The 20,817-nt window shown below is 44.0% G+C and overlaps 1 protein-coding gene across 16 annotated transcripts in view; it reads left to right on the top strand.

Annotated features, from left to right (window-relative positions):
• LOC133568015 (band 4.1-like protein 3) overlaps window positions 1-20,817 on the top strand; it is a 168,541-nt gene that overhangs the window by 33,715 nt on the left and 114,009 nt on the right. For 2 of the 16 annotated variants that reach the window (XM_061919694.1, XM_061919697.1), the window contains exon 1: window positions 17,602-17,859. The exons of the other annotated variants lie outside the window; for them this stretch is intronic. The gene's annotated coding sequence lies outside the window, so the exon portion shown is untranslated. Of the gene's footprint in view, window positions 1-17,601; window positions 17,860-20,817 lie in introns of those variants that run through there. 16 annotated transcript variants of the gene reach the window in all.

Raw genomic sequence — 20,817 nt, 5'->3', positions numbered from 1 at the left:
GGTTGGAGTATGAAAATATTGAAGAAGAAACTGAAGCTATTGAGTGAATAGCTATTGACGCTATTCATAGCCATAGCATGGCCGAATAGCTGCGTTAGCATTGCCGGTAAAATGTGCGGACCAAACGATCAGGACTTTCCCTTTTTTTGACACTGGAGCAACTTAAATCTGTCGATTGGTAAGTGTTTGTTTCGCATTAAACGTGGGTGGAAGGAAACGTAATATAGTTGCAAATGCATCTACAGGTTATCCATACATCTCTGTGCCATGTCTGCTTTAGCACCGCCGGTAAATAGCATGTTAGCATCGATTAGCGTAGCATGTTAGCATCTATTAGCTGGCAGTAAAAATCAACAAAACTCACCTTTGTGATTTCGTTGACTTAATGGTTGCAAATGCATCTGCAGGTTATCCATACATCTCTGTGCCATGTATGTCTTAGCATCGCAGGTCAAATGTGGAGACACTCCAGCACATTCAATGGGGGTCTGGCAGCAGATTTCTTGCCAGTGGTGCAATTTGAATCCCTCCCTGTTAGTGTTGTTACACCCTCCGACAACACACCGACGAAGCATGATGTCTCCAAGGTTCCAAAAAATAGTCAAAAAACGGAAAATAACAGAGCTGAGACCCGGTGTTTGTAATGTGTTGAAAATGAAAATGGTGGGTGTGTTACCTCGGCGACGTCACGTTCTGACGTCATTGCTTCCAGCGCGATAAACAGAAAGGCGTTTAATTCGCCAAAATTCACCCATTTAGAGTTCGGAAATCGGTTAAAAAAAAGATGGTCTTTTTTCTGCACTATCCAGGTATATATTGACGCTTACATAGGTCTGCTGATAATGTCCCCCTTTAAGGTTCAAGCTATTGAACCGGTATGCTAAAAAGAACAGTAAGCAGCTATGTTTTATTAATATACCATAGCTGTGGGTGTCAAATATGAGTCATTAAATGACTCCTGCCTCCTGGTGGAAGAAGGCGCTAGTGATCCTTCTTGCGACTACTCGGCTGCACTAGAAGTGACGAGTGACGTGATATGTGCTGGGAACAGATTTGACGCGGGGGTTGCACGACAGACCTTTTAGGATGTAACACAACCGGACTGAAATAAAGCACGTTCCAGTCCTAAATACCCAGTGTATTATTTATACGATAATACTTCATGGTGGCAGCGGTGGGATAAAGAGATCACCTACGGAGCGTAACGGGAGGGGGAGTTCCTCGAGGATAATTCTGTCGTCGCCCGCACGTGAGGAGCCGAGCTAATTGATAGCAGCGGTCTGATAGCAGCTTTCTAAACTGGACTTTCAATCGAAGCAGGAGGTGATAAATAAAGATCTCCATCGAGACAGAGATACTTTTAAAACTGAAGAAAGTGAAGTGAAGTGAATTATATTTATATAGACAAAGACAAAAAAAGGGATTCAAATCCCTAACATAATAGTGAGAGTCCAGTCCATAGTGGATCCAACATAATAGTGTGAGAGTCCAGTCCATAGTGGATCCAACATAATAGTGAGAGTCCAGTCCATAGTGGATCTAACATAATAGTGTGAGAGTCCAGTCCATAGTGGATCTAACATAATAGTGTGAGAGTCCAGTCCATAGTGGATCCAACATAATAGTGAGAGTCCAGTCCATAGTGGATCTAACATAATAGTGTGAGAGTCCAGTCCATAGTGGATCCAACATAATAGTGTGAGAGTCCAGTCCATAGTGGATCCAACATAATAGTGAGAGTCCAGTCCATAGTGGATCCAACATAATAGTGTGAGAGTCCAGTCCATAGTGGATCCAACATAATAGTGAGAGTCCAGTCCATAGTGGATCTAACATAATAGTGTGAGAGTCCAGTCCATAGTGGATCTAAAATAATTGTGTGAGAGTCCAGTCCATAGTGGATCTAACATAATAGTGTGAGAGTCCAGTCCATAGTGGATCTAACATAATAGTGAGAGTCCAGTCCATACTGGATCTAGCATAATGGTGAGAGTCCAGTCCATACTGGATCCAGCATAATAGTGAGAGTCCAGTCTATAGTGGATCTAACATAATAGTGAGAGTCCACTTCATAGTGGATCCAACATAATAGTGAGAGTCCAGTCCAAAGTGGATCCAACATATTAGTGAGAGTCCAGTCCATAATGGATCTAACGTAATAGTGAGAGTCCAGTCCATAGTGGATCTAACATAATAGTGAGAGTCCAGTCCATAGTGGAGTTAACATAATAGTGAGAGTCCAGTCCATAGTGGATCTAACATAATAGTGAGAGTCCAGTCCATAGTGGATCTAACATAATAGTGAGAGTCCAGTCCATAGTGGATCTAACATAATAGTGAGAGTCCAGTCCATAGTGGATTTAACATAATAGTGAGAGTCCAGTCCATATTGGATCTAACATAATAGTGAGAGTCCAGTCCATAGTGGATCTAACATAATAGTGAGAGTCCAGTCCATAGTGGGGCCAGCAGGAGACCATCCCAGGCGGGGACAGGTCAGCAGCTTAGAGACGTCCCCAACCAATGCACAGGTGAGCAGTCCACCCCGGGACCGGACTCTAGACAGCCAGCACTTCATCCGTGGCCACCGAACATGAGCCCCCCCCCCTGCTAGAGGGGGGGCAGATCAACTGGTCTAAAAGGGGTGTCTATTTAAAGGCTAGAGTATACAAATGAGTTTGACATGTGTGTTCATGTCCATTGTGAACGATATGCAAAATTCCAAAAAAGTGCAGTTCCACTTTAAACATCATGGTGATGAGGTGGCGACTTGTCCAGGGTGTACCCCGCCTTTTGCCAGAATACAGCTGGGATAGGCTCTTGCCACCCCACACCCTGAGAGGGACAAGCAGTAGAAAATGCATGGCTGGATGCAGCACTAACTGTCAAAACAGTGGCAGTAGTGCCATTAGTGGTACACTGGCGCCATCTAGTGGTGCTTAGGAAAAAGATAATTAAAAAAAAAAAGGGTTTTATACGTTTTTTAATTAATTGTACAGATACAAATTTGATTGCATTTTTTTGTTTAGTTAAATCTTCCATTGCTGAATTATTAGCGTTTTATTCACCTTCATAAGCTGATGTGTGAGCCAGTATGCTAAGTTTTTGAGGTGGTCCATATATGGGGTTTGAGAACCAATGTTGGAGGATCCCTGTTGGCAGGCCTACTGAAATGAGATGTTCTTATTTAAACGGGGATAGCAAGTCCACTTTATGTGTCATACTTGATCATTTTGCGATATTGCCATATTTTTGCTGAAAGGATTTAGTAGAGAACTTTCGGTCGCTAATAAAAAAGCCTTGCCTGTACCGGAAGTAGCAGACGATGTGCGCGTGATGTCACGGGTTGTGTAGCTCCTCACATCTGAACATTGTTTACAATCATGACCACCAGCAGCAAGAGCTATTCGGACCGAGAAAGCGACGATTTCCCCATTAATTTGAGCGACGATGAAAGATTAGTGGATGAGGAAAGTGATAGTGAAGGACTGAAAAAAACTATACAGTGGGAGCGATTCAGATGTTATTAGACACATTTACTAGGATAATCTTGGAAAATCCCTTATAAATGGGTTGTACTTGTATAGCGCTTTTATACCTTCAAGGTACTCAAAGCGCTTTTACACTACTTCCACATTCACCCATTCACACACACATTCACACACTGATGGAGGGAGCTGCCATGCAAGGCACTAACCAGCACCCATCAGGAGGAAGGGTGAAGTGTCTTGCTCAGGACACAACGGACGTGACGAAGTTGGTACTAGGTGGGGATTGAACCAGGGACCCTCGGGTTGCGCACGGCCACTCCCCCACTGCGCCACACCGTCCCTTATCTGCTTATTGTGTTACTATTGTTTTATTGGGGACGGTGTGGCGCAGTGGGAGAGTGGCCGTGTGCAACCCAAAGGTCCCTGGTTCAATCCCCACCTAGTACTAACCTCGTCACGTCCGTTGTGTCCTGAGCAAGACACTTCACCCTTCCTCCTGATGGGTGCTGGTTAGTGCCTTGCATGGCAGCTCCCCCCATCAGTGTGTGAATGGGTAAATGTGGAAGTAGTGTCAAAGCGCTTTGAGTACCTTGAAGGTAGAAAAGTGCTATACAAGTACAACCCATTTATTATTTATTTTAGTGAGATTATATGGTCATACCTGTACAACCTGAAGGTCGGCCCCGCACCTTTCTTCAGCACCAGTGGCCATTTCTGCCCTTCCCAAGGGACCCTCTTCGAAACACGATCTCTCGATATGATCGCTGCATAATACACTGTACTTTGTGTGTGTGTGGTCCAATCCAACCGTGTTCGCTTGACCGCTCTGTTCCATAGTAAAGTTTCACCCTCATCTTTCGGGAATGTAAACAATGAAGCACCGGCTGTGTTTGTGTTGCTAAAGGCGGCCGCAATACACCGCTTCCCACCTACAGCTTTCTTCTTTGACGTCTCCATTATTCATTGAACAAATTGCAAAATATTCAGCAACACAGATTTCCAGAATACTGTGGAATTTCGCGATGAAAAGAGACGACTTATAGCTGGGAACGGTGCTGGAACAAAATGTCCTCTACATTGCGTGACATCACGCATCATCCAAATGCGACGTTTCAGCATGATACTTCCGCGCGAAATTTAAAATTGCAATTTAGTAAACTAAAGCGGCCGTATTGGCATGTGTTGCAATGTTAATATTTCATCATTGATATATAAACTATCAGACTGCGTGGTCGCTAGTAGTGGCTTTCAGTATGGATAAAAATTTGATTGCATTTTTTTTTTCTATATAATTAAATCTTCCATTGCTAAAATATTTGCGTTTTATTCACCTTCATAAGCTGATGTGTGAGCTAGTATGCTAAGTTTTTGAGGTGGTCCACATATGGTGTTTGAGAACCATTGTTGGAGGATCCCTGTTGGTATACATTAAGGCATGGGTGTCAAAATCTGGCCCGCGGGCCAAATTTGAATGACTTGCATCCCAGGAACACCACACCTACTGTGAAGCATGGGGGTGGAAACATCATGCTTTGGGGCTGTTTTTCTGCTAAGGCATGGGTGTCAAACTCTGGCCCGCAGGCCAAATTTGGCCCGCCGTGTAATTTCACTTGGCCCTTGAGGCAATATCAAATAAACATTACAGCTGGCCCGCCGCTGTAACACCATATTCACCGCTAATACTCTTACTTGCCAACCCTCCCGATTTTCCCGGGAGACTCCCGAAGTTCAGTGCCCCTCCCGAATTTCATCCGGGACAACAATATTTGGGGTGGGCTTTAAAGGCACTGCCTTTGGCGTTCTCTACAACTTGTCTCCACGTCTGCTTTTCCTCCATATATGCGGCTTGTACACACACACATAGGTGAATGCAATGCATACTTGGTCGACAGCCAAACAGGTCACACTGAGGGTGGCCGTATAAACAACTTTAACACTGTTACAAATATGCGCCACACTGTGAACCCACACCAAACAAGAATGACACATTTCGGGAGAACATCCGCACCGTAACACAACAGAACAAATACCCGGAACGCCTTGCAGCACTAACTCTTCCGGGACGCTACAATACACACCCCCGCTACTCCCAAAGTTCAGTGCCCCTCCCGAATTTCATCCGGGACAACAATATTTGGGGTGGGCTTTAAAGGCCCTGCCTTTCGCGTTCTCTACAACCTGTCTCCACGTCCCCTTTTCCTCCATACAAACAGCGTGCCGGCCCAGTCACATAATATATGCGGCTTATACACACACACACACAAGTGAATGCAATGCATACTTGGTCAACAGCCAAACAGGTCACACTGAGGGTGGCCGTATAAACAACTTTAACACTGTTACAAATATGCGCCACACTGTGAACCCACACCAAACAAGAATGACACATTTCGGGAGAACATCCGCACCGTAACACAACATAAACACAACAGAACAAATACCCAGAACGCCTTGCAGCACTAACTCTTCCGGGACGCTACAATACACCCCCCCGCTACTCCCAAAGTTCAGTGCCCCTCCCGAATTTCACCCGGGACAACAATATTTGGGGTGGGCTTTAAAGGAACTACCGTTGGCGTTCTCTACAACCTGTCTCCACGTCCCCTTTTCCTCCATACAAACAGCGTGCCGGCCCAGTCACATAATATATGCGGTTTATACACACACACACACAAGTGAATGCAATGCATACTTGGTCAACAGCCAAACAGGTCACACTGAGGGTGGCCGTATAAACAACTTTAACACTGTTACAAATATGCGCCACACTGTGAACCCACACCTAACAAGGATGACACATTTCGGGAGAACATCCGCACCGTAACACAACATAAACACAACAGGACAAATACCCGGAACGCCTTGCAGCACTAACTCTTCCGGGACGCTACAATACACACCCCCGCTACCACCAAACCCCGTACACCTCAACCCCACCACCGAAAAGAGGCATTCAATTTTTATTTCTATTTTATTTGATATGCCTTTGATATTTTCTAATTAATTATTTGAAATTTTGCATGTCACTATAAAGTTATATAAGCCTTGCTTGTTCAATATGGGGCGGTATAACTCGGTTGGTAGAGTGGCCGTGCCAGCAACTTGAGGGTTCCACTGAGGGTGGCCGTATAAACAACTTTAACACTGTTACAAATATGCGCCACACTGTGAACCCACACCAAACAAGGATGACACATTTCGGGAGAACATCCGCACCGTAACACAACATAAACACAACAGGACAAATACCTTGAACGCCTTGCAGCACTAACTCTTCCGGGACGCTACAATACACACCCCCGCTTCCACCAAACCCCGTACACCTCAACCCCACCACCGAAAAGAGGCATTCAATTTTTATTTCTATTTTATTTGATATGCCTTTGATATTTTCTAATTAATTATTTGAAATTTTGCATGTCACTATAAAGTTATATAAGCCTTGCTTGTTCAATATGGGGCGGTATAACTCGGTTGGTAGAGTGGCCGTGCCAGCAACTTGAGGGTTCCAGGTTCGATTCCTGCTTCCGCCATCCTAGTCACTGCTGTTGTGTCCTTGGGCAAGACACTTTACCCACCTGCTCCCAGTGCCACCCACACTGGGTAAATGTAACTTAGATATTGGGTTTCACTATGTAAAGCGCTTTGAGTCGCTAGAGAAAAGCGCTATATAAATATTAGGGCTGGGCGACGATTAAAAATGTTAATCGAAGTTAATCGCACTATTTCTCCGATTAATCGCGATTAACTGCATTGTATACGCAAAGCCCAATAATGAATTCAAAAGTAGTGTGTAGTGCACCTTTATTGGAATATTCTCCCACATGAACAAAAGCGCCAAAACATTTGTTGTGCAAACACAATTTAAATCAGTCCTTGTTAAACAGTAGCAATTAAATAGCATATTTTATGAAAATCAACTCAAAAAATGTAAATACAAACATTTAAGCTTATTGCCACTGCCAGGGTATTTAAGTTATCCTGTTTGTTATGGAAAATAAATATAATCTACATACAAATCTCTGAGCCACAATCATAACATCTGATCAGGCAATTTCTGAGGTAACAGCAGAAACATTTTTTTTTATCAGGGATCTTATGTTTAAAAAACCTATATTATAGGTAGTGGGCTGTTTTAGGGAATTTTTGATCAAATTATCCGTAGTAGCAATATTAATAATGTTGTGTTTATTCTGCGTAGTGCACTTCAAGTAATTATGACCATATCTAGGAATTGATATGATGGGAATTTTCCGATTGTTTGCTTGGTGCTGTGATAAACTGAAGGCATCATATACATGGTACTATATTGTGATGTTATGTGCCAGGGAAAAAAAGAACTACCCTACCCAGCATGCAACAGGAGTGAGGAGCATGCGCGGTAGCCCGGTATAGGTTGTGTCGCCATGACGGCATCTTGTATGTTGTGATATGCACGCTCTGAAAGCAAACGTTAAGAACTCAGCCAACACTCCTGGTCTGCATTATTCATAAATAGACAGACAACACATATACTCCGCTGCTTCACAGGCCGCTGGATGTAGCCGGCAAAGTATTCCCATGCTAGCTAGCCGGTCTAGCAAGCACGCCTCATTCAGTCCAAAACGGCCCGATCTATCCACATCCAGAATTGTCTGGCGGTCGTAAGTGATCCCGGAGTGACCACGCTGTAAGCCAGCCATGACATTTGCAGAATTGTCTGGTATTTTTGCCAAATGTTCCATCTTTACCAAGAGCCCCTCCACGCCATCTTGTAAAGAAAAGGCGTTAACAAAATAAAAGCATGTAAACAACATACGCAAATGTGCGATAAAATAATTGTCGGCGTTAATAGATTGATGAGTTAACTCGTAATTAACGCATTAATTTGCCCACCCCTAGTATTAATATATTCATTCATTCATTCATTTTCTACCGCTTATTCCCTTTTGGGGTCGCGGGGGGCGCTGGCGCCTATCTCAACTACAATCGGGCGGAAGGCGGGGTACACCCTGGACAAGTCGCCAACACAGATAGACAGACAACATTCACACACTAGGGACCATTTAGTGTTGCCAATCAACCTATCCCCAGGTGCATGTTTTTGGAAGTGGGATGAAGCCGGAGTACCCGTAGGGAACCCACGCATTCACGGGGAGAACATGCAAACTCCACACAGAAAGATCCCGAGTCTGGATTCGAACCCAGGACTGCAGGAACTTCGTATTGTGAGGCAGACGCACTAACCCCTCTGCCACCGTGAATCCCAGTATTAATATAATTCACAATATTCAATGCAAAACTTGCATGGGTCCCTATTATAAGGTTAATTTGTTCAACCTCGGCCCGCGGCTTTGTTCGGTTTTATATTTTGGCCCACTCTGTATTTGAGTTTGACACCCCTGTGCTAAGGTCTTCTACAATCATGTTTATTGTTATTCTGTCTCTGCGAAAATAACAGAATATCGCAGGGGTAGGGAACCTATGGCTCTAGAGCCAGCTGTGGCTCTTTTGATGACTGCACCTGGCTTGTGGGGCGGTATAGCTCGGTTGGTAGAGCGGCCGTGTCCCCAACTTGAGGGTTGCAGGTTCGATTCCCGCTTCCGCCATCTTAGTCACTGCCGTTGTATCCTTGGGCAAGACACTTTACCCACCTGCTCCCAGTGCCACCCACACTGGTTTAAAAATGTAACTTAGATATTGGGTTTCACTAAATAATTTGCTTTGAGTCGCTAGAGAAAAGCGCTATATAAATATAATTCACTTCACTTCACTCTCAAGATAAATCTTAGCTGACATTGCTTAACACGATAAGTCATGAATAATTAATCCAACGCCCTTGACACGAATCCCTTAGGGGTGATGGACAACTGGGCAGTGCCTGAAGAGCTGCAACCTGCCACCGTAGCCCCCCACACCCTCCCCTCTGTTGCAAGTCTGGAGATGTATGTTGTGATACGTATATATGCTTTGCTCTGGAGTTTTTTTTTCTTCTCCCCATAGCTGTTCCGTGACCCTAACCCCTGTTTGTTTGTCTAATCCAGGGGTAGGGAACCTATGGCTCTAGAGCCAGATGTGGCTCTTTTGATGACTGCATCTGGCTCTCAGATAAATCTGAGCTGACATTGCTTAACACTTGTCCAGGGTGTACCCCGCCTTCCGCCTGATTGTAGCTGAGATAGGCGCCAGCGCCCCCCGCGACCCCAAAAGGGACTAAGCGGTAGAAAATGGATGGATGGATGGATGGATGAGTAATGAATAATTCCATTTGTCAAAAATAACGTTCAAAATATAAAACATTCTCATGCTTTTTTGTGTTCAAGAAGTTGCGTTAATGGTAAGAAGTAGTTATTTTATTATTGGTTAGTGTTGGGCTTGCCCTCCTGGGGGTTCTTCAGACCACCAAGCAGTGACATGAGAGCCTGTTTTAGGGTTAAAATATACATATATATTTTTTCAATTAGTTTCTCAGTTGCTTTCCAGCAATTGTCTTTTTCTCTTTCGTCCTCATTCGCCCTCTGGCTCCAGCCCCAACCCCGTCTCTCCTCCTGGCTGCTGCTTATAACAGAGCGACAGGTGATTAGATAACAAGGCCCAAGTGGGCCGTCTACGCACCTGTCGCTGATTTCAAGGCCGGTCCTGGCAACATCCCGCTTTGCTGCAGGCCCGCAGGCCACGCCCCCTCCACAGTTAGCTTCAGAATAACAATGTTATCACAAAGAATAAGAGACTTATTATACTCTGGAAATGTTGGTCTTACATAAAAATGCACGTGTTTAGTTGTGTTCAGTGTTAAAAAAAATGTATATGGCTCTTAGGGAAATACATTTTAAAATATTTGGCTTCTTGGCTCTCTCAGTCAAAAAGGTTCCCGACCCCTGGAATATCGTGTTATTTTATTCATCAGGCAGCTCCAAACAGCCTCCCCTCGCTAAAGTCTCTGGTGTTTAAGCTGTAATTGGCTTTTAACGTGACTCACGCTTGTTTTGCCGTGCCACAATTAGCTCCACAGCTACTTAAGAACCGTTGCCGGCTATTACGTCGAGCCCGTTTTAGAGCTACGCCTGTCACTATTTGCGGAATTTGTGGCTGCGTGCGTGTCTGCAGAGCATGTTAGCAATTCAATGAAATGAAAATGTTTGACCTAGTTGGGTCAGGTTCCCGTCTGGGAGGCGGGAGGCAGAAAGCCACAAACACAAACCCCCTACCCCCCTCACGCCCCCGGAGGAAAAAATGAATTATAATACTTGCTGTTGTGCGCCGACAACAACGTGCACCGAGCATCCAGCTTGAAGAGTTTGTGTGGAGTTCTTTTGGAACACTTTGCAGCATTGAAGCACTGACAGTATATGTTTAACTTAATAATGCAGTCTTGTCAATCAATCAATCAGTCAATGTTTGTTTATATAGCCCTAAATCACCAGTGTCTCAAAGGGCTGCACAAACCACAACGGCATCCGCAGAGCCCACATAAGGGCAAGGAAAAACTCACCCCAGTGGGACGTCGATGTGAATGACTATGAGAAACCTTGGAGAAGAACGCAGATGTGGGGGAGACCGAAAGCAATAGATGTCGAGTGGGACTAACAGAATAGTGTGAGAGTCCAGTCCATAGTGGATCTAACATAATAGTGAGAGTCCAGTCCATAGTGGATCCAACATAATAGTGAGAGTCCAGTCCATAGTGGATCCAACATAATAGTGTGAGAGTCCAGTCCATAGTGGATCCAACATAATAGTGTGAGAGTCCAGTCCATAGTGGATTTAACATGATAGTGAGAGTGCAGTCCATAGTGGATTTAACATAATAGTGAGAGTCCAGTCCATAGTGGATCCAACATAATAGTGTGAGAGTCCAGTCCATAGTGGATTTAACATGATAGTGAGAGTGCAGTCCATAGTGGATTTAACATGATAGTGAGAGTCCAGTCCATAGTGGATCTAACATAATAGTGAGAGTCCAGTCCATAGTGGATCTAACATAATAGTGAGAGTCCAGTCCATAGTGGATCTAACATAATAGTCTGAGTCCAGTCCATACTGGATCTAACATAATAGTGTGAAAATCCAGTCCATAGTGGATCTAACATAATATTGAGAGTCCAGTCCATAGTGGATCTAACATAATTGTGAGAGTCCAGTCCATAGTGGATTTAACATAATAGTGAGAGTCCAGTCCATAGTAGATCTAACATAATTGTGTGAGGGTCCAGTCCATAGTGGATATAACATAATAGTGAGAGTCCAGTCCATAGTGGATCTAACATAATAGTGAGAGTCCAGTCCATAGTGGATCCAACATAATAGTGTGAGAGTCCAGTCCATAGTGGATTTAACATGATAGTGAGAGTGCAGTCCATAGTGGATTTAACATGATAGTGAGAGTCCAGTCCATAGTGGATCTAACATAATAGTGAGAGTCCAGTCCATAGTGGATCTAACATAATAGTGAGAGTCCAGTCCATAGTGGATCTAACATAATAGTCTGAGTCCAGTCCATAGTGGATCTAACATAATAGTGAGAGTCCAGTCAATAGTGGATTTAACATAATAGTGAGAGTCCAGTCCATAGTGGATCTAACATAATAGTGAGAGTCCAGTCCATAGTGGATCTAACATAATAGTGAGAGTCCAGTCCATAGTGGATCTAACATAATAGTGAGAGTCCAGTCCATAGTGGATCTAACATAATAGTGAGAGTCCAGTCCATAGTGGATCTAACATAATAGTCTGAGTCCAGTCCATAGTGGATCTAACATAATAGTGAGAGTCCAGTCCATAGTGGATCTAACATAATAGTGAGAGTCCAGTCCATAGTGGATCTAACATAATAGTGAGAGTCCAGTCCATAGTGGATCTAACATAATAGTCTGAGTCCAGTCCATAGTGGATCTAACATAATAGTGAGAGTCCAGTCAATAGTGGATTCAACATAATAGTGAGAGTCCAGTCCATAGTGGATCCAACATAATAGTGTGATAGTCCAGTCCATAGTGGATTTAACATAATAGTGAGAGTCCAGTCCATAGTGGATCTAATATAATAGTGAGAGTCCAGTCCAGAGTGGATCTAACATAATAGTGAGAGTCCAGTCCAGAGTGGATCCAACATAATGGTGAGAGTCCAGTCCATAGCGGATCTAACATAATAGTGAGAGAGTCCAGTCCATAGTGGATCTGACATAATAGTGAGAGTCCAGTCCATAGTGGATCTAACATAATAGTGTGGGAGTCCAGTCCATAGTGGATCCAACATAATAGTGAGAGTCCAGTCCATAGTGGATCTAACATCAGATTGTGAAGTTAAAGTTAAAGTACAAATTATGTGTGGCGACATTTGTCCTCTGCATTTGACCCATTCTCAAATCCATTGTTTAATTTCATGAAGACACGCCTCCAGTTGACTACAATCCGGCGTGTTGGTCAGCTTTCAGGCATGTAGAGTTGGGTGTCATCAGCATGACAGTGAAAGCTAACACCGTATTTGCTTTATGATGTCACCTAGCGGCAGCATGTTGATTCTTAAAAGAGCAAGGCCAAGAACCGAACCCTGGGGAACTCGATTGATTGATTGAATGATTGATTGAAACTTTTGCACAGTACAGTACATATTCCGTACAATTGACCACTAAATGGCAACACCCGCATAAGTTTTTCAACTTCTTTAAGTTGGGGTCCACGTTAATCAATTCATGGTAACGTTACCTTAACATAATGTCCATTCACTTACACGACAGTACTCTTTACAGAGGAGCCCCCCTCTTACCTGAAGTATAGGTATAGAGGTGTGTAAAGCTTGTTGTATTTTTTGAAGCTTTTTTCAAAATTTTACCGGTCCCCGAATAGGCCTAAAAAAAGCTTTAAAGTGCTTGATTTTCGCTATTTGCGATGCGACTATCCATTTCCCTGTGACGTCACACAGTGCTGCCAATGTAAACAAACCATGGCGAATAGCACAGCAAGATATAGCGACATTAGCTGGGATTCAGACTCGGATTTCAGCGACTTAAGCGATTCAACAGATTACGCATGTATTGAAACGGATGGTTGGAGTATGAAAGTATTGAAGAAGAAGCTGAAGCTATTGAGCGAATAACTATTGACGCTATTCATAGTCATAGCATGGCCGAATAGCTGTGTTAGCATCGCCGGTAAAATGTGCAGACCAAACGATCAGGACTTTCGCATCTTGTGACACTGGAGCAACTTAAATCCGTCGATTGGTAAGTGTTTGTTTCGCATTAAATGTGGGTGGAAGGAAACGTAATATAGTTGCAAATGCATGTACAGGTTATCCATACATCTCTGTGCCATGTCTGCTTTAGCACCGCCGGTAAATAGCATGTTAGCATCGATTAGCGTAGCATGTTAGCATCGATTAGCTGGCAGTCAACATCAACAAAACTCACCTTTGTGAATTCGTTGACTTTAGCGTTGCAAATGCATCTGCAGGTTATCCATACATCTCTGTGCCATGTCTGCCTTAGCACCGCCGGTAAATAGCATGTTAGCATCGATTAGCGTAGCATGTTAGCATCGATTAGCTGGCAGTCACGCCGCGACCAAATATGTCTGATTAGCACATAAGTCAACATCAACAAAATTCACTTTTGTGATTTCGTTGACTATCGTTGCAAATGCATCTGCAGGTTATCCATACATCTCTGTGCCATGTCTGCTTTAGCACCGCCGGTAAAATTTGGAGACACTGGCACATTCAATGGGGGTCTGGCGGAAGATTTCTTGCCACTTTGGCATCTTCGGGCCAGTGGTGCAACTTGAATCCCTCCCTGTTAGTGTTGTTACACCCTCCGACAACACACCGTCGAGGCATGATGTGTTCAAGGTTCCAAAAAAATAGTCGCAAATACGGAAAATAACAGAGCTGAGACCCGGTGTTTACAATGTGTTGAAAATGAAAATGGCGGGTGTGTTACCTCGGTGACGTCACATTCTGACGTCATCGCCTCCAGAGCAATAAACAGAAAAGCGTTTAATTCGCCAAAATTCACCCATTTAGAGTTAGGAAATCGGTTAAAAAAATATATGGTATTTTTTCTGCAGCATCAAGGTATATATTGACGCTTACATAGGTCTGCTGATAATGTTCCCCTTTAACATTGCAACACATGCCAATACGGCCGGTTTAGTTTGCTAGATTGCAATTTTGAATTTCCCACGACGTGTCCTGTTGAAAACGTCGCGGAATGATGACGCTTATGTTGACCCGTGCTTGTGACGTTATTGGTTGGAGCGGACATTTTATCCCAGCTAGCATTCACGGCTAAAAGTCGTCTGCTTTAATCGCATAATCACACAGTATTTTGGACATCTGTGTTGCTGAATCTTTTGCAATTTGTTCAATTAATAATGGAGACGTCAAAGAAGAATGCTGTTGGTGGATTGCAGCTGCCTTTAGCAACCGAAACACAGCCGGTGTTTCTTTGTTTGTTGTGAAGCTTTAATATGGAACACAGCAGTCAAGCGAACATGTTTCTCTACCACATGTCAGGATACATGGATGATACAGCAGAGGATTGGGAGAATGTCATGAAACAAAATATTACTTTTTGGCATGAACTCAACTGGTCGTGTTTGGAGGAAGAAGAATACTGAGTTGCATCCCAAGAACACCACACCTACTGTGAAGCATGGGGGTGGAAACATCATGCTTTGGGGCTGTTTTTCTGCTAAGGGGACAGGACGATTGATCCGTGTTAAGGAAAGAATGAATGGGGCCATGTATCGTGAGATTTGGAGGCAAAACCTCCTTCCATCAGTGAGAGCTTTGAATGGTTGACCAAATACTTATTTTCCACCATAATTTACAAAAAATCTTTAAGACTCCTACAATGTGAATTCCAGGATTTTTTTTCACATTCTGTCTCTCAATCAATCAATGTTTACTTATATAGCCCTAAATCACTAGTGTCTCAAAGGGCTGCACAAACCACTACGACATCCTCGGTAGGCCCACATAAGGGCAAGGAAAACTCACACCCAGTGGGACGTCGGTGACAATGATGACTATGAGAACCTTGGAGAGGAGGAAAGCAATGGATGTCGAGCGGGTCTAACATGATACTGTGAAAGTTCAATCCATAATGGATCCAACACAGCCGCGAGAGTCCACTCCAAAGAGGGTCCAGCAGGAAACCATCCCAAGCGGAGGCAGATCAGCAGCGCAGAGATGTCCCCAGCCGATACACAGGCAAGCAGTACCGGACCGGACCCCCTCCACAAGGGAGAGTGGGACAGATGAGAAAAAGAAAAGAAACGGCAGATCAACTGGTCTAAAAAGGGAGTCTATTTAAAGGCTACAGTATACAAATGATTTTTAAGTTGGGACTTAAATGCTTCTACTGAGGTGGCATCTCGAACTGTTACCGGGAGGGCATTCCAGAGTACTGGAGCCCGAACGGAAAACGCTCTATAGCCCGCAGACTTTTTTTGGGCTCTAGGAATCACTAATAAGTCGGAGTCTTTTGAAGGCAGATTTCTTGCCGGGACAGATGGTACAATACAATCGGCAAGATAGGATGGAGCTAGACCATGTAGTATTTTATACGTAAGTAGTAAAACCTTAAAGTCACATCTTAAGTGCACAGGAAGCCAGTGCAGGTGAGCCAGTATAGGTATATATGTATGTATATATGTATATAAAGGTATATACAGTATAGGTATATATGTATATAAAGGTATATACAGTATAGGTATATATGTATGTATATATGTATATAAAGGTATATACAGTATAGGTATATATGTATGTATATATGTATATAAAGGTATATACAGTACAGGTATATATGTATGTATATATGTATATAAAGGTATATACAGTATAGGTATATATGTATGTATATATGTATATAAAGGTATATACAGTACAGGCGTAATGTGATCAAACTTTCTTGTTCTTGTCAAAAGTCTAGCAGCCGCATTTTGTCCATCCATCCATCCATTTTCTGCCGCTTATTCCCGTTCGGGGTCGCGGGGGGCGCTGGCGCCTATCTCAGCTACAATCGGGCGGAAGGCGGGGTACACCCTGGACAAGTCGCCACCTCATCGCAGGGCCAACACAGATAGACAGACAACATTCACACTCACATTCACACACTAGGGCCAATTTAGTGTTGCCAATCAACCTATCCCCAGGTGCATGTCTTTGGAAGTGGGAGGAAGCCGGAGTACCCGGAGGGAACCCACGCATTCACGGGGAGAACATGCAAACTCCACACAGAAAGATCCCGAGCCTGGATTTGAACCCAGGACTGCAGGACCTTCGTATTGTGAGGCAGACGCACTAACCCCTCTGCCACCGTGAAGCCGCATTTTGTACCAACTGTAATCTTTTAATGCTAGACATGGGGAGACCCGAAAATAATACGTTACAGTAATCGAGACGAGACGTAACAAACGCATGGATAATGATCTCAGTGTCTTTAGTGGACAAAATGGAGCGAATTTTAGCGATATTACGGAGATGAAAGAAGGCCGTTTTAGTAACGCTTTTAATGTGTGACTCAAAGGAGAGAGTTGGGTGGAAGATAATACCCAGATTTTTTACCGAGTCGCCTTGTTTAATTGTTTGCTTGTCAAATGTTAAAGTTGTATTATTAAATAGAGGTCGGTGTCTAGCAGGACCGATAATCAGCATTTCCGTTTTTTTGGCGTTGAGTTGCAAAAATTAGCGGACATCCATTGTTTAATTTCATTAAGACACGCCTCCAGCTGACTACAATCCGGCATGTTGGTCAGCTTTAGTACACTTCAACTGTGAGAGACATTCATAGTGTACCTATGATGAAAATTACAGACCTCTGTCATTATTTTATGTGAGGGAACTTGCACAATCGCTGGCTGACTAAATACTTTTTTACCCCACATTGCGAATAAATACTACATAATTCATGTCAAATGTAGATATTGTATGTGCCTAATAACGTAGCTGCCTGATGTATGTTTTGGGACAACTAATGTTCTGTACTTGTCTACATCTGAAAGAGTCATAAACTGTCCGTCAACCAACTGACTGTGCAAGAAAAGTCCTGAATAATTCCGTTTTTTTGACTCGGGCTCTGAACGCAACATTTCCATAGAAGGCTTTACACGATGACGTCACGCCGCTCACTTGCTGGTAAACACCACCAGTACCTTGTGGTCAGTCGTGGCGTGGGCGCGCGGTCACGTGGGGTGCGCGCACGCAAGTTTCTACGCTGCGCGTCTTGATTTCCCACAATTCTCCACTCGCGTAAGAAGAGGGCGGACGACTCGGGGCTTGTGGCGGAGAAGGAGCACCGAGGCACGGCTGCACGGAGGCAGAGCAGCGGTGTTGTCACCAAACGAGCCCACGCACGGCGAAGGCAACCCGGGGACGTCTTCGCCTGGTAATCAAACCTCTACATGTTGTCTCCTTTATCCCCGCGTCACCTTCAGAGTGGTCGTCACAGTAGAAAAGGCTGCTTGTTAACGCGTCGTGGGTGCAAACAAGTCTCGTTTGTTGCCCAAAAGACAACTTGGACGTGATTTTTCAACAAAGCTAGCGCTAACCTCGTTTCGCTAGCACACTTTACGATTCTTCACTTCCGAAGGTGAGCCGGCTTGTTATTATCACGCGTGACAAAAAGTGCTAAAAACTATCCATTTCTGGTTGGAAGTGACCTAGAAAATGACGTCAATGGTACAGAAGGAGTGGGTTGCCTTTAGACGGCACCGTGGGTTGTTTTTGATCTGCAGTGCGGTAGGCGTGGTCAGGCAGGGCGACACGGCGTGGGTCTTGTTGTCTCCCAGCATCCTTGCATCTCCCCCGGGTGGAGGAAGGCAAGATGGCTATTCTGCTTGAGATGCACAGTGAGCTGTTGTTGCACTGAAAGGCAACAAAAAAAAACACAACTTTGTGGGCTTTGTTGTGCATTCATCTGCCTAAGGCAGGGGTCGGGAACCTATGGCTCCAGGCAGGGGTGCCCATTACGTCGATCGCGAGCTACCAGTCGACCACGGGGGGTGTGTCAGTCGATCTCCAGCCAGGCTTTTAAAAAAAATAGACCTAAAAATGAGTGATCATCAATCTTCACCAAGACGTCACTTAAATGACATTCACAGTACCGGAGGGTCTTGTGAGATGATGCTGGCTGCTGCAAGATCATTATTATGAAAATATGACTGAGAGGAAGGCGAGAAACACTTTTTATTTCAACAGACTCTCGTGCCGTACCTTCCGTCAAAACTCTAAAGGCCGACTGCACATTTCCTATCTTCACAATAAAAGCCCTGCTTCATGCTGCCTGCGCTAGTCTCGGAAAACTGGCGTGCACAAGCGATCCCTCAGAAAGCTGGCGTGCACATCGCTTGTGCACGCCAGTTTTCCGAGACTCTTATTTTGTTAGCGCAGGCAGCATGAAGCAGGGCTTTTATTGTGAAGATAGGAAATGTGCAGTCGGCCTTTAGAGTTTTGACGGAAGGGACGGCGCGAAAGTCTGTTGAAATAAAAAGTGTTTCTCGCCTTCCTCTCTGTCATTTTTTCATAATAATGAACTGGCAGCAGCCAGCGTCATCTCACAAGACCCTCGGGTGCCGTGAATGTCAATCAAGCAAGCTACGGAATTTGCCGCCAATGTTTTTCTTGTAAAGTGTATGGAAGCTGGATGAATTAGATGCCAAAAACCAACCACTTTCATGTGGTATTGTACAGAAAGGACAACTTTTTGTCTCCTCCATTTGAAAATGTGGGCGTTATCATCATTACTGTCTGATTCCAATCAATGCAAGTCATCAGAATCAGGTAATACACCAACTTATATTCTTGTCTTTGTGAAAGAAAGACATCTATATGTGTTACACATGCTTGTATTATCATTAAACACATTTAACTTGTTTACAAAAATGTCTCTTTCATAAATAAATAAATATAAATTATATATATAAATGAGGTAGATCCCCTCGAGTTGGTCAATTGAAAAGTAGCTCGCCTGCAGAAAAAGTGTGGGCACCCCTGCTCTAGAGCAATGGTTCCCAAACTTTTGCAGGCTGGCGCCCCCCTTGGCTCCCCAGTGAATTCCTAGCACCCCCCCCCCACAGACACATATGGAAACTTTATTCTGGAACAAAAAAAATAAAACCATGTAAAATACAGCATTTTATCGCATTTCATAAATAGGCCTACTTAAAGACAAAAATTACAACATTGAAGGTATGAAAAGCAATTTACCCTCTCACGTATTCATTTTCTTCCATTTACTCACAAAAAATGGTGGCGGACGTGATCTAAAGCACGCCACCCTCGCCACCCACACAATGACACACGCGCGAATTCGCATATATGCACACACAAACACACACACACACACACACACACACACACACACACACACACACATGCACACACAGGTACAAAGTCATATACATTCGTAACAATATATATGAGTGAATGCACCACCCTAACCAGCTCAACACAACACGGCGCGTTCTGGCGAGTCCCCAATTTCATGTTGACTTGAACTCAAGATGATGTTGACCGCCAGAATGCGGTTTTTATTATAAGATAAAATTCTGAACATTACAAGCTTGAAATTACAAACCTGAGCTTTTGCTTTTGTAGTCTATGCTGTCGGATCCGACTGGGCAAGAGCGGCGTCTGGTAACCGGACCCTGATGCGTCGTCCACTGACTCGTCCTGCTGCACGTGTTGTGTACAAATCGTCAAACAAACGTTCGAACTTCTGACTTCGACTTCGGACTGCCGCCCCCCTACCGCCCCCTTCTTCATCACCGACCCCCCAGATCTTTCCACCCGGTACCGCCCACTTTGGGAACCACTGCTCTAGAGCCAGATGTGGCTCTTTTGATGACTGCATCTGGCTCTCGGATAAATCTGAGCTGACGTTGCTTAACACGATGAGTTATGAATAATTAAAGCTGCAAGCAGCGTTGGTCGGGCCCGCCTTTGGCTGCAGCCCCCGAGACCCAAACCCGTAACAGGCGTTAGAAGATGCGTGGATAGTAGCTACTGTTATTATTATAGGGTATTGTGTGTAGAATTTTGAGGACAAAAACGATTTAATTCCATTTCACATTGTCTACTGTTAGCCATAAGTGGCCCAATACTTTTGCCTAGTGTTAGTCCTAAGTGTCCCAATACTTTTGTCCAGTGGTAGTAGCCATCTTGAGACACCAGCAGCATCAGCGTAGTGGTTCTTTGAAGGGTCATAAAATACAAACCGGAGAACTTATCAAAACTCTTTCGATAACTTTTAATCAGAAGGGTTCAAACTCTCTCCTGTGCGAGTTTGAAGCCGAAACGACAAACGCGCTCAGAGAAGATAATGTTTGAAGACAGGTGACGGATT

This window comes from Nerophis ophidion, linkage group LG14 (genome assembly GCF_033978795.1).
Source record: "Nerophis ophidion isolate RoL-2023_Sa linkage group LG14, RoL_Noph_v1.0, whole genome shotgun sequence".
NCBI lineage: Eukaryota > Metazoa > Chordata > Actinopteri > Syngnathiformes > Syngnathidae > Nerophis > Nerophis ophidion.
This window is presented reverse-complemented; position numbering and strand designations above follow the sequence as displayed.